Here is a 13,840-nt window from a genome sequence, read left to right on the forward strand (position 1 = left end):
CCTTTTAAAATACAGCCTAGGAAGATTAAAGTTCATGTTCCAGATGGCCCAAAAATAACCACTAAAAGCTTCCAGCTATGCTTGAATTAACAAGCCGCTATATATGTCCGCAGATTTGACATACTATGAATTAAGCATATAATGATGGGGAAAGGAAAAAAGGAGGAAATGAAGACAAAATCGGGAATATTCCTTTAGCTCTAGATTTCTACTTTAGTCTCCCAAAATATAAGGATAATTCCCCTGGACATCTTTTATTACCAGGAAAACAGGAACCAGTACTACCATTTTCTGACAGAATTGTTTTCTGGAAGAATCTATACTGTGCTCTCTTCAGAATCCCATCTGGTCTGACTGCTTCGTCTAACACCTTAAAGGTGAACAGCACAAATAATTCCCTAAGACTCACAAGAACCATCACTTACAATGATCATTTCAAATCATTAAATATGTTACAGGTGGCTATTAGGGGCATTTAGGCAAATAAGTTTGCTATGGCATCCCATTACTCTGCTTTGCCTTGCTTGAGAAGGGGACACTAAATTCCCAAGGACATTCCTTTTTGCTTTTTCTCCAAATCACTGAAAACACCAAATAAAGGCATCATTATTATTAAAGGAATTTTTAGAGATCTGGCATGGGGATGGAGACCAGAAGAATCTATTATAAGCAGTTTGCCCAAGTTTTCCATTCCAATTAATGAGCCAGTTAATTTTTGCCCAGGTTGGCTCAGTTGCCACAGATCTAGCATTCAGATTTAAAAAGAGAGAGAGAGAAATCAGGTGTTTGTATTTTACAAAACTACAAGAACAGAATGACAAGCATAGCAATTTAATATGCCCTCCTATTTAGACTAGGAAATACACCCAGCAGAATAGAAAGATAAGTACAAAAATAAAATAGGACATGTGGGGTTTCTTCAGTCATAACATGAAGTAATCACCAGTGATGAAGTCATCACCAGTGATAAAGAATCACTGATGTTTAATGCCTAGATACTGAATACAAACTTTATCCTGAGCTACACCCCTGAAACATTTCTTCTGTAAGCCTGCACCTGATGGCAGCCTGCATGTTATGGTTTAAAAGCCAAATACCAGAGATTTGCCTCCATCTACAACCAAGGCTTCTTTAATTGCACAGATACCAAGTGAGTCTTCCCAAGGCCTGAGAACAAAAATGGCAGATGGTCAGGAAATACACTCTTTCACACTTAAACAAACAACACTACTTCTCCCCAGAAGAGAATAAAGTGAGGAAAAGCAATCATAAAATTATCAAAAGGGAGATATACTACACTTTATATATTTTGAACAGCAATTTGGAGAGTACTTAAAATATTCTCATATTTTGAAAAAAGTTTGGGTAAACAACTGTCATGAAGAAAATATTTAAAACAGTCATACAGAGGAGAAGGAGAAATAATCCACTGAGGAACAAAAGAGGAAAGGACAGTAGTCTTAAAAATAAAAAAAAAATTCCACTTCCAATACACATCAAGGAAAAGATGACTAGGGAAAACATTACTTTCAAAAGACTCTTCGCAGGGAGCCAAGGATTCACAAAGATTCATCTTTCTACAGGAAGAAGATAAAAAAGAAGCTGAGAAACTCAGGTATAGTAAACTGATAAATTAGGAAATTCATCTGTCTGGACTGAACAAAAAAAAAAGGATGAAATAACAAGTGAAGACAAAGCATCAAACCACAGATATTTCTGACTATGTAAAGCCTGCAACATAACATTAATTTCTCTTCATGAAGTCCAGAACAATTTAGTAAGAATATGAAAGCTTTACCACAGAAACTGACAGACATAGTAAAGTATAGCACAAATACAAACAGAATTTGATCTGGTCACATTGTCATGCTTTTTGTTCAGAAAAACCAGCATATTTTAACAGCTTTGGATACTTAAACACTTCTATTCCAGAGATCACAGTGTAGAGTAAGATGACACAAATGTTGGAGTGGACTAGGAGACAGAGTTAAGTGAACAGAGAACTCAGAGCTGACATAGGTGTGCCTGTGGGATTGGGTCTTTGTAACAAATGTTTTGTACAGGTGTGATCAGCAAAGAAAAGAGTAATTTGGGAAAATTTTTTAATGAGTCACGTTAACATTTTCTTTAATGAAAAATAAAAGAATGTTCCCATTCATGAACACCTTGCAAAACGACATCATGCTGCCAAGCTCTTCTTCCCCTTAGCACTAAGACTGATGAGACTTTCAGATGGAGGAAAAATATGAGCATAATGGACAAGTTGAAAGGTAATGGACAAGTTTTTCAAGGTAAGGGACTTTTTGTGATGCTCTTTAACAGTATTCAGAACTTAGAGACTGAAAAACAAAATGGTTCCTAAAAGTTGCTGGAATTAACAGATAAATTTTCCACTGCTTCCTTGTGCACAGCATTCACAGCAAATAACCTCCTTTCCACAATACTACTAAGCAAGGTACTGCATACCAGGGTCCTATTTCTCACTCTTTGGACATTAAATTAGACAGCAAACAGATAACCAGTAGTCAAATGGACTACGTTGTGTTTCGAAAGCTTTTATGCTACCATCAGAAAAATCGCATTTTAAGGAAGGCAACAACAAAGGCACTCATAAAACTGTAAATATACAAGAAGAGCATGCTAAAAAGAGGATTTACAGCCCCCAAATTAGTTATCCTAAGAAAAAGAGAAGTAGATAGGTTTCCTTTGTGAGGCATTACAGTTTTCCTGTGACAGCCAGTATTCCTTTTTTTCCTTTCAGAAGTGCAAGAATGACACCATGAAAAGAACAGCAGTGGAATTTAAAACCAAAGAAAGAGAACATTGCTTCCAGCTATTCACACTCATAATCTGTGAAATTTATGGCCTGAGAAGACAGTATTAAAATTAGCCATCCCATCTTTAAATTGAGCTCAAGGTTCCAGGACCCATGTAACAACTTTATGCTTTTTAATATCAAAATATAGGCAATTGAAAACCATAGATGAAGATGTGACAACAGCAAAAAGTTTTGATATATTTTTCTTCCTTGAGTTGAAAGAATTACTTTTTAGCAAAACCAACACTAATCATGTGGCAAACATTTTTTTTTTCCTGGTAAACCTTCTCAAAATTTTTCTTTTTTACCATGGCATCATATTCACATATTTTGTTGTTTACAAGAACAACACCCCCCCCATAATAATAATAATAATAATAATAACCCTAAACACAGTAGAGATAAGATGTAAATGTATTAAATCAGTGTGTGTCACAACTGAAATGTAAATGCTTCCATGACCTAGCAGTGTCATAGCTGGAGAGTGGAATGACCACTTTTACAGGGTAGTGACCAACTGCATTTGCTAAATTAGCCAAGGCTGTTGAATCCAGATAGCTTTGAAATACGAAATTAATTCAGTCTGATGACAAAAAGATGAAGCAATCTATTAGCTCTACACAGCCTATTAGTGCTAAATTTTGATTGAATTTTCAGTTGCAATGGAAAAATTATAAGCAAAAGCCCATTGATATCACAGCTGTCAAATATAATTTCGGAAATCAGAAGTTTTTGTTTAGTTTCAAGCACTGCTTGTATACCCATAATGAGTATAAGTAGTACTTCTAAGGCCTTTTTTCTTAAATATGCAGTGGAAAACGGGAAATATGTGATCAGGCCAGTTTTAATGAGAAAAACGTAATAATGAAACCATAGCTATACTCTCGTCTTAGAAGCCAAGAGAGATTGCAGGCTCCCAAAGCATGGAAGAGAAGAAAGTATAAGTAAAGAAACAACACCGAAAGAAAAGGGGCAAACTGAAACTTCACTAACAGTTTTCAAGCAAGGAGTAAGATCCAAGATCCAGAAAAAGGTAACACTGTGACAAATAAGAAGTCCGAGAGAAAAAACAGAGGCAGCTCCATGAAATTGTGTGTCATTCCATCCCAAGATGCCATGGAGTTCTACTCTTCCACATCTGACTGCAAGATGTTTGGCTGATAGACTCATGGAAGGAAAACATAAAATCTCCACCCAAAAGTGTTAGTCCCAGCTCATTACTGTATGTATTAATAACAGATAATGGTTGTATACTCCACGTGGTGTGTGTGTGATTCTGTCTTGGCACAACAGAAGATACCTTCACAGGAGTTATCCAAGGGGCTGAGTACTACAGCAAATGGAGCAGGAAGCTGTGATATTAATTAAGAAATGAAATCAGCTTATTCTCTTCAACAGCCTTCTCAGAAGTCGCTTTTGTATCCTACTCTTGACTTTAGGTACTTTGTACAAACAGCACTATGACAGTGGTCCAAGCTTGTGAAAGATGGTGTTGAGCCTTGTGCTAAGCTCACTCGCACACATTTAGCTAGTTGTTTTACTCCAACTAATACTTACACAACACAACTTGGTTTATTATTACCAAAATTCTGCTGAGCCTCCTCCTTATTATGTCTCCCCCCTAAAAAAAGTTAGCTGGTTATTAGAAATGAAAATAATGATCACTGAGTAACAAAACTTAGTGAGTCATACAGTCCCTAGAATCAAGAATCCTCAACAGCTAAAAATTGCTAGTTTTCCTGGTCAAATATCGAATGAGAAAAAGCTGAAGGAGAAAAGCTAGCAATGATCAATCTTTAGACAGCTTCTACAGGAATCTTCCCCATAAACATAGAATGGGAAATATCTTTTCACTTTTAAGGCCACTTTTAAGCTTCTGTATTCAAAGTTGCATTTTCTAGGAATAAAAAAAGAAAGAGATACATCAACATATATGGTGTGCAAAATACTATCTATTCACAAAGATGTCAGTGGCAGTGCGGTATTTTCTAAGTGACCTGTATCACTGACAATGAAATTCAACTATAAATGAACTGAAAAACCTCTGCAGATCTGCACACCTTCAAGGGAATAAAGCAGAAACCCCCAAAAGTTGCAAGCCCTAAGAATTCAAAGTGTGGGAGCAATTGTACCTTTCTCCTCTTCTGGTAAAACACCTGAAGAAAGATGGACATTTGCCTTCTATTCAGGGCTCACAGTCTAGGAAGACAGTCATAGTCTCCTCAAAGCCACTTCAGCCTTTGACTGACCTTCTTGAACCCATGACAGAACCCATGGAATATCCTTGGGAAGCCTTTCACTGCCATTCACATGTCTAAAAGTATTTGATAAAAGTTATAGTGTAGTTTGACAACTCATCACAAGAAAGTTGTCCACTATTTTGTCTAACACTTTCTTTAATCTGAGTGGGATCAGATATTCTAATTTTTGGGTTTGGGAGCGTGGAGGATTGTTTTCATTTTGGTCCAGAATGGGAGTAAAAGAGTTTCATTGTTTCGCTGTTTTCTAGACAGCCAATAAAACACTGCAATTGCTGTGGTTAACTGCTGTCTCAAGCCAGTTTATTTTAGGTGTGCCAGAGAACAGGGGCAGTCCCATATAATTAGGCAAAGAAACTGAGAGCTCTTCTTTGGAACAAACTTATTGGTTCTTCATGTCTGGTTGGTTAAAGAAAGACCTCAGGACTCCCACGTCTTCTGGTACCCTCTCTGTCACCAGCACGCTGTTACCCTCTTAACTGTACCCCCCTGCAAGTCCTTTAATGGGAAGGCAGCACTAGAGTTTTTTTTTTTTTTCAAAAGACCAAGCCCAGCTGCCTCCCCAGGCCATTAAGGAGACCTTTCACTTTGCTGTTATATTCAAGCTTACCAATTCATAAGGCAAAAGTATAAGAAAGGTTTCTAGTTTAAAAAGCTACAGCTGTTGCAATAGCACATCTCATTGAAACATACTTTATGTGATGAAATCCTGAAAAAATCTGAACCTGAAAAAATCTTACTAAACAAATTGCCTGGTTCCTGTTCATCAGGACCCTCTGCTATGTCCTGTCTTGAGAGGATTCTGGTGGGCTGGAAAACATCAGTTCATGAGAACTAAAAGAGATAAGCTTTACAGTCAGCTCTAAGTTTATCATCAAGTTTTTAACACTAAAATGTTAATTATGTCTAGCTCAGGTTAGTCCCACCTGCAGAATGTTTCAAAGTGGATGGTTCTCTCTAAATGTACAAGGATTACAGAATTATATCATTTCAGAAGATCAAGAACTATGAGTTGCTCTGATTGCAGTGCTCACTTCAGTGGGGTATTAACAGATGACAAAATTATCTATGGCAGGCCTAGCTTTTTATTCTTTTTTGATAAGTACTTTATTAAGAACTATACAAATAAAATACCAAGACACACCTCTCAGCGAACATTTTAAGTTCTCAGAGAGTGCAGGAGTCAGACAACTTATAAACTCTGACTGGCTCTTTCCAACAATTGTTTTTCACAATTAAAAAGCCCACCACACACCACCAGGAAAAAACTACAGAGGAAAACAACACACAACTAGTAAATTTTGATCCTCTTGTCTGACAAACTAGAAATCTGTAACAAGGTCAAATTATGGATACTTTTAACTTAATCTCCTTGAGTAGCTGCTTATCAAGAAAACAATAAAGGACAATACTTGAAAACAATACTTTTCAATCCTTCATAATTTTGGTTGCATTCACAGTTTAAGATAACAGATAACATCAAAAACTCGTATTTTTTTCCTTCATTCATGCAGCTTCCTACTTTATCAACCAATGGTTTTAATCTTTTATACATTTATTTTAACTCTACAGCAACATCAACAGTTGCCTCTTAATTTGGTAGATAAACCCTTTCCTAAGAAAGAATTTCACTTTTCACCATTGTTTATTAGAAGTCTGCTTCTTTCACAGACTGGCAGTGTTATCACTGATACAGTAATTACTAACAGATACCATCAGCCATTGAAACAGAAACATCCTGTTGTTTCAGTCCTTTCGCATGCATTTGGTTTTCATACAAAGAACTCAGGGTACCAAAATGAGAAATAATGAAAAAGTAGCAATTATTAAATAAATGGAGGCCTCTGCTTTTTCCTCTTAAAATAACAGATTATATGTATTAATGAAGATCTTCATCCAATAATAAAGTCAAACCTATTATTACTGGTAGTAATCTCGCAAAGCTGTACTGAAGTGACACTTGCAATCTTTGAATAATTTCAGGCTTTCATAAATATTGTTATCTTGTTAAAAAATAGTTTTTAAAAAATAATACAGCAGATTTGATCTTTGGCCTTTTATCTTCAGTGCTGCAACAGAAATGGTCTGCTTAAGTAACTAAGGAAAATGTAATGCTAGCCAACGTGAAACCCATGGACAAGGAGTTTCAAATGATGTTTTTAATTTTCCTTTCTCTCCTGTTTGTACAAACTCCACTTGTCTTTATTTTCTCTAATAGGGGAAGTTCTTGCCAAATTATTTTTACCTAGTTTCTTAATCTTGTGTAATGTAAACACCACAATTTTGATACTGATGTATCTCCAGTCTCTTCATGCAGAGAGTTGGTTGCATTGCTCTGCTGTTTTAGTAGGCCAAGTAACAGCACAGTTCTTAAGATGGTCATCACATCAATCTTTCAGGAAAACCCAATGCTTTAATGTGAATGGAACAACCAAGCCAACCTCACATCAGCACTGTTTCTTATCCTTTTGTAAAGTGTATGAAAAGGGAGTCTAGTGAAGTTTAAGAAAGGTCCTGTTGTCAACTTCGCAGAGTCAAAACAGCTATTCAGCTACTTCTGTGTTTCCAAGTATCCGATTAGGGCATCTCCAGCTGTTTCCTGGTGTTCTCTGGCAATAACCTTCATACCTTCATACACCCATGGCACTATCTTCCAACAAAGACTCCTGCACTCTGACACCCTGTACATTGAGAAAAAAATTGCCGCTCATGAGAAACCTGCAGCTTTAGTCAGACCGCTAGCCAGTATCACCTGCCCATGCCACACTTTGTACTCCTTGCTTTGACAGATTCCTAGGAAAACCTCTAACTGGCTCGCTAGACTTCTTTGCTGACCTCTATCTTACAAAATTTTTACCATACATTTTGTTCCATGTTGCAAAGAATGAGCAGCAACAAAGCAGAAGCCTTATAGACCACTGAATTTCTTTATTTGCAAAGCTGAAGAACATTTCTATAGAACAGACTTGAGGCCTGATTCAGCACCTTTCAGATAATTAATTTCACCTAAGAAATGCACATTCTCATCATTGTTCACTCTGTGGAAGAAAAAAAAATAAAATCAAACAACTTAATCTTTCCACTACAAAAAATTGAAAGCTTTCAGAAATTAGGCAAACCGTAACATGAAGTGCATTGTGAAACACTCTTCTGGAGTAAAACAGAGAAACACATTGCAAATATGTTACTTCAATGAAAAAGAAAAGGACAATAGGACCAGAGAGATTTATTGCAGTATGAATACTGAGTAGTATACATGACCCTAATAGGAGTTTTCTGTTATCAATTTCTATCATTCAAGTGTTTCAAACTTTTTCACAATAGAATTTTCCAAGTTTTACAGTTGCCATGACAAGTAGCTTTGCAGGTGTCAACATAACACCTGGTATATTCTGAAACTTTTTTTTCTCCTTTAAATATATCCTTTTAAGGATGTGCTGCCTTCAGAAAAAGAGGAAAGCAGTGTTTCTTTCAGGCCCAGAGGAAGCAACTACCCTTGAGATACTCTTCAAATATAACTGGGGTCCTTAGAGTCCACAGGGATGCTCTTATGGTAATGAGTTCTGCTGGGAAATACAGTAATTTTTAACGGCCCCAGAAATGCTTTGCAAGTTCCTGCTGGCTTTTATGCAGGCAGATTATATGTTTTTAATTTATAGTGGTTTTACTGTGGTTCTTCAGCAGAGAACGCCCTTCCTCACCATCCAGCATGTTTGTGTATCCATGCTTAAACTACTTCATTTCCAAATTGGTATAATATTCATCACTATAGGACTACTGAATGGATGGTATGAGAAAATAAGTGATTGGAAAACAACCCGTTCACCAGTTTTTACTATTGTGGCTTATTCGAACTGCTTTGCATGTAAGAAAACATATGCTTTCACACAAGAAAACATAAAGCATTCCACATACCAAAGAATTTATGATTAAAAGGAGAAAAAAGTTTTAGGATCAGCATCTATGCCTAAGGTTTCCAGTCACTGGCCCTTGCATTTAAAGACTCCGATACTGCATGTATGCACCTCAAATGTTGGTGATTATCAGAATTTACAAGCTTTCACCTCTACTGTTTTCTCTGCAGGCATCTTGAATGTGATTGATTTAACTGTGCTGACCTCCCAGCTGTGACAACTGCGGGTCCCAGTGTCACCTGCTAATAACAGCCATATATTTAGCTGCATCCCCTAACTGCCTACTGGTGGGAGATGTCTGATAAGTTATTTAGCCTGGATTTAGGGAAGACATGAGACATCAGAGATTTTGTGTCCTAATAACATTCCCTTAAGCCATCCACCTTCTCTACCTTTTAAGTTGTTTACTAACCAAGATAAATGAGCTTGCCAAGACAGGACAATGACAATAGTTGGCAGATACATTGCTCACACAGCTGACCCTATTCAATTTTAAAACAAAATAAATCTATGCTGTTTTGTTTTATGTATGACTTATTAAATTACTGATATAGAACTTGTCTGCCCCAGATTGCAGGGCACCGCTAATGCACTCAGCTGCAGACACTACGTAGCCTTAAAAAAAGCCCAAACAAAAAAGGTTTACATTAAAATTACCATGAAAAAGAGATAGGTTCAGATGGAATGAGAGATGAGAGGAAAGATTAAAAAAAAAAAAAAAAAAAAGGTTTGTCTAATTGTCTTCCGGGAACCCAACATGCTATCAACTGCCACGATTTACAAAGCAGCTGATGACTGGGAAAGACAGCTAGGACACATTAAAGCTATTCATTCAGAAGGTGGAGTCACAATGCTTCAGAAATTGCTTTATCCAAAGAGTTTTTGTTGAACCTCCGCAACTAGATACACTCAGAAACATCCTGTGAAAGCATTATAGGATTTGAAAAGGACTCATAAAAGTTATTAGTTGGAGGCAAAATATTTTTCAGCCAGAACTAGTACTTTAGGAAATCATAGAGTCATATCATAGAAAGTCTTGGGTTGGAAGGGTCCTTAAAGATCACCTAGTTCCAAACCCCCTGTCACAGGGAGCGATGCCAACCACTAGATCAGGTTGCTCAGGGCCCCATTCACCCTGGTCTTGAATGTTTCCAGGGATGGGGCAACCTGTTCCAGTGTCTCACCACCCTCACAGTAAAGAGTTTCTTCCTAATCCCTAACCTAAATCTCTCGGTTTAAAACCACTCTCCTATCACTATCCACCATTAAAAAAGTTGCTCTCACTCTTTTTTATAAAAGCTCTTTAAGTGCTGCTCTAAAATCTTCCATAGGGCCTTCTCTTTCCAGGTTGAACAACCCCAACTCTCAGCCTGTCTTCACAAAAGAGATGCTTCAGCCCTCTCATCATCTTCATGGCTGTCCTCTGGACTTGCTCCAACAGATCCATGTCTTTCCCATGCTGGAGACTCCAGAGCTGGATGCAGCACTCCAGTGGGGTTGCAAAAGGGCAGAGCAGAGGGGCATAATACTCTCTCTCGACCTGCTGCCCACACTGCTTTTGATGCAGCCCAGGATTTGTTTGGCCTGCTGGGCTTTAAGTGCACATTGCCAGATTAGGTCCAGCTTTTCACCCATGAGAACCCCCAAGTCCTCCTCTGTGGGGCTGCTCTCGAATGAGTTCATCTCCCAGTCTGTAATCACATCTGGGATTGTCCCGGTCCAGGTGCAGCAACGCACACTTGGACTTGTTGAACCTCATAAGGGTCTTGAGTTCTGTTTGCTGTTTCTTATGAAACATGCAATGCTCTGGTATTAGGGTTAACAAAAAAAGACCTTGCTAGTTTACATAAATATTATTATTCTAATCCAATTCATGGGAGGCTTATAAAAAATAATTTTTATGAGCTCACGAAAGAACCCTAAAACCATCTAGTATTTCACTTCCAGGTGGGATGGACATTTGTTCCATCCCTTATCACCATAGACCTTGTGTCTTTCTTTACAGGAACACTAAATAGTAAAGGTCAGAATAGATGGAGTCAGCAAAGGTCTATATGACTCAAGGACTTATGTGGGAAAAACTGTGCAAAATAACAAACTGAAAAGAAGCCTTGGCAGAAAACCCTCGAAAAATATCAGCATCCAGAACACCCAAAGGCACAACACTGGGGCTTTGCTGAATTCTTCAGATTTTTTTTTCTACATTTCTAATAGAAACCATTGAATACCATTATTCATTGCATTATAAGAGAATGTTCTCTAATAATGAGATTAGAGAGACAAAGAAATAAAACACCCATTTCTTAATCTGTCAAGTAATTACCACATACTCCATTTTAGACCAGCTAAGAAACATGAGCCATCCCATTTTTGTGGCTGCAATAACTCAGTTTTTGCCTAACATCTCCTTAACAGGAGAGAAAATGGCATCCAGGCAGAAAAATAATATGTGGAAAACAAAACACATTGCTTGTAGTAATTATAAAAATTATGTTCTACATGTATTTGGCCAGGTCAGGAAGCAGCCAGTCTCAGTGAAAAGGAAGAATCCAACACCCTCTCTCCATATAAGCAAAAGGATATTTCATTCTTTAGTCTTCAGATATTTCTTTGATTGGTTGTTTTTTTTTTTTCATAAAGTAAGTCCTAGTTATACACCAGACTCTGCTTCAGACTTCCCATACTCCCCAAATTTATTCCCTCTCCTGGGATTTTATTGTGTGCACAGACACCCTGACACATGAAATCATCTCCATTGTTCTTCACATTCTGCTAGCAAGAATACAGGCCATTTATAAACAAACAGTATGTTGGATGGATAAAATGCAAATCACCATACTAGTCAGAAAAATACTTTAACACGGCCTGCAGTGCTAATCCTATCCAATCACTCCTCCCACCCCAATCCCTACCAGTTTCAGGGTAGCTTCTTAAAGCAGTGCTTGAATAACAAGGTATGTACAACAGAATTTGGTGTTGGGTGAATCTGGATAGAGTCAGAGAAATGACAAGACACCCTGCAGTTTCTCCATTTCCTAATGGTAAAAACATGAGTAATTCCCTTAATCCCAGTTTCTCCTCGTCTGTTATTGCCCTGGCCTCACAAGTGCATTGCAAAAACTACGTAGAGAGGCCCCAGATTCTTGCGCTGACAGCAACTATAAAACTCCAAGTACTCAGTTTTTACAGGACAAGAGGGGACAGTTGGACAACTTCAGACTAGAGGAAGACAATGAATTCTGCTGCATGAGTGACCTGAGAGTCAGTGCTTAAGCATAGCCTGGAGCTCTAAGCTAAAATCACAGTTTAAATCTGCATCGTGACCTCAGTCACGAAGTCACACCAAACACAAAAGTCAAAAAGGTTCCTAACTTGTAAACAGAACCTAACTAAAATCACAGGAACAGGAGTTCCTATGATCAGGATCAAGGATCAAGATAGAAAACATAATGGTAAGATGTTTTTTCCACTTGTAATGTTCAGATATATCCAGCAATAAATGATTTAGCTAAACCATTTTGTGCCAGAGCACTTAAAACAGAAAAAAAAAATAATCAAAATTACAGACAACTTTTAAAGTGCAGTTGCATATTTTTAAGTGAAAAATAGAATGAATCACAGACTATCATTTTCTCACTACTTATTTCCAGTGTTTTAGATGATCACTAGTGAGAAGCCACTTCCCTTACATCCTTCCTGAGGTAACAGTTAACTCTAAGAGACATTGTAGTAAATCTAATTAAATACCAGTCCAAGATATATTCCCAGTGCATTGTCTTGTCTTGCAAGAGCCTTTTTTCTCTCTGCATTTTCAGAATTAGAGGCTTTTTTTTGGTTTTGGTTTTTCTGGATTTTTTTGATATTGTGACAAAAGACCCAGTCAAGCAGAAGATAAAATGTATAAAACCACAGAAAAGTATGTAGAAAAGGAACACTTTTGATTCAGCTTTTAGTAGCTGTAGCATGTTGCATATTAACCCCAGACACCTCACTATTTCTCTAGAGCTCACTAGCCTATGTCCTAACAAATGAAATGCTGCCTGCTATAACACCTGATCACAAAAACCATTGTTATTTACAAATTGGGGCATAGACTCACGGGCAGATGTAGTATTTTATTATCATATTTGACTAAAGTTTCTTTACATATTCTCATTATTTCTGGGGTAAGACTGAGTTGTCCATCTCATCCACCTGTATCATACCCAGTGAGAATCAGTAACATTACTTCAAACGTTGCTGTCTTAGCATCAAAAGGAATTAATTTTTGCTGTTTCATTTCAGTTTTTTTACAGAGGACAATCTGAGCACAAAAAAACCCTAGCATACACCAGACAAAGGGGTCAAGTGGGGTTTTAAAAGAACATATAAGGCAAACTTTAATGTGATGATACCAGTATTTCCCTCCTTGTGTTTATTGTTCTGTAAGTAGTACCATCCTCAGAAGCTTCTCTGCCTATAAAAAAGTAAAAATATTAAGATAGACATGGCAGCACGAACACACTAAATTATGAAGCTTTACTCCCTAAATGGTCCAACTGGCTTAGCAGGAATAGAAAATAATTGTGTGGAATACAGAGGAGACAGACAATGCCTGGAAAACCAGAAAGAGAAATCAAGCCTCCAGCTTGAACTGCTCGATAACAACTTTTTAATCAATAGCTTCTTTTTTGTGGCTAATGCAAAATTTAAATGTATTTCAGACAAAGCTAACTGGACTTTCTTAATTGGTATCAAAATTATGCTCTCTGGCTTCTGCATCCTTGTTTAAGGTAGGAGCTGTGTGGCTTTGTGGCAGCTTTATTGGGAATTTCAACGTTCTGTTTTTTTCCATGAATGCAAATGAGTAC

This window comes from Manacus vitellinus, unplaced genomic scaffold, assembly GCF_001715985.3.
Source record: "Manacus vitellinus isolate BGI_N305 unplaced genomic scaffold, ASM171598v3 scaffold_34_pilon, whole genome shotgun sequence".
NCBI lineage: Eukaryota > Metazoa > Chordata > Aves > Passeriformes > Pipridae > Manacus > Manacus vitellinus.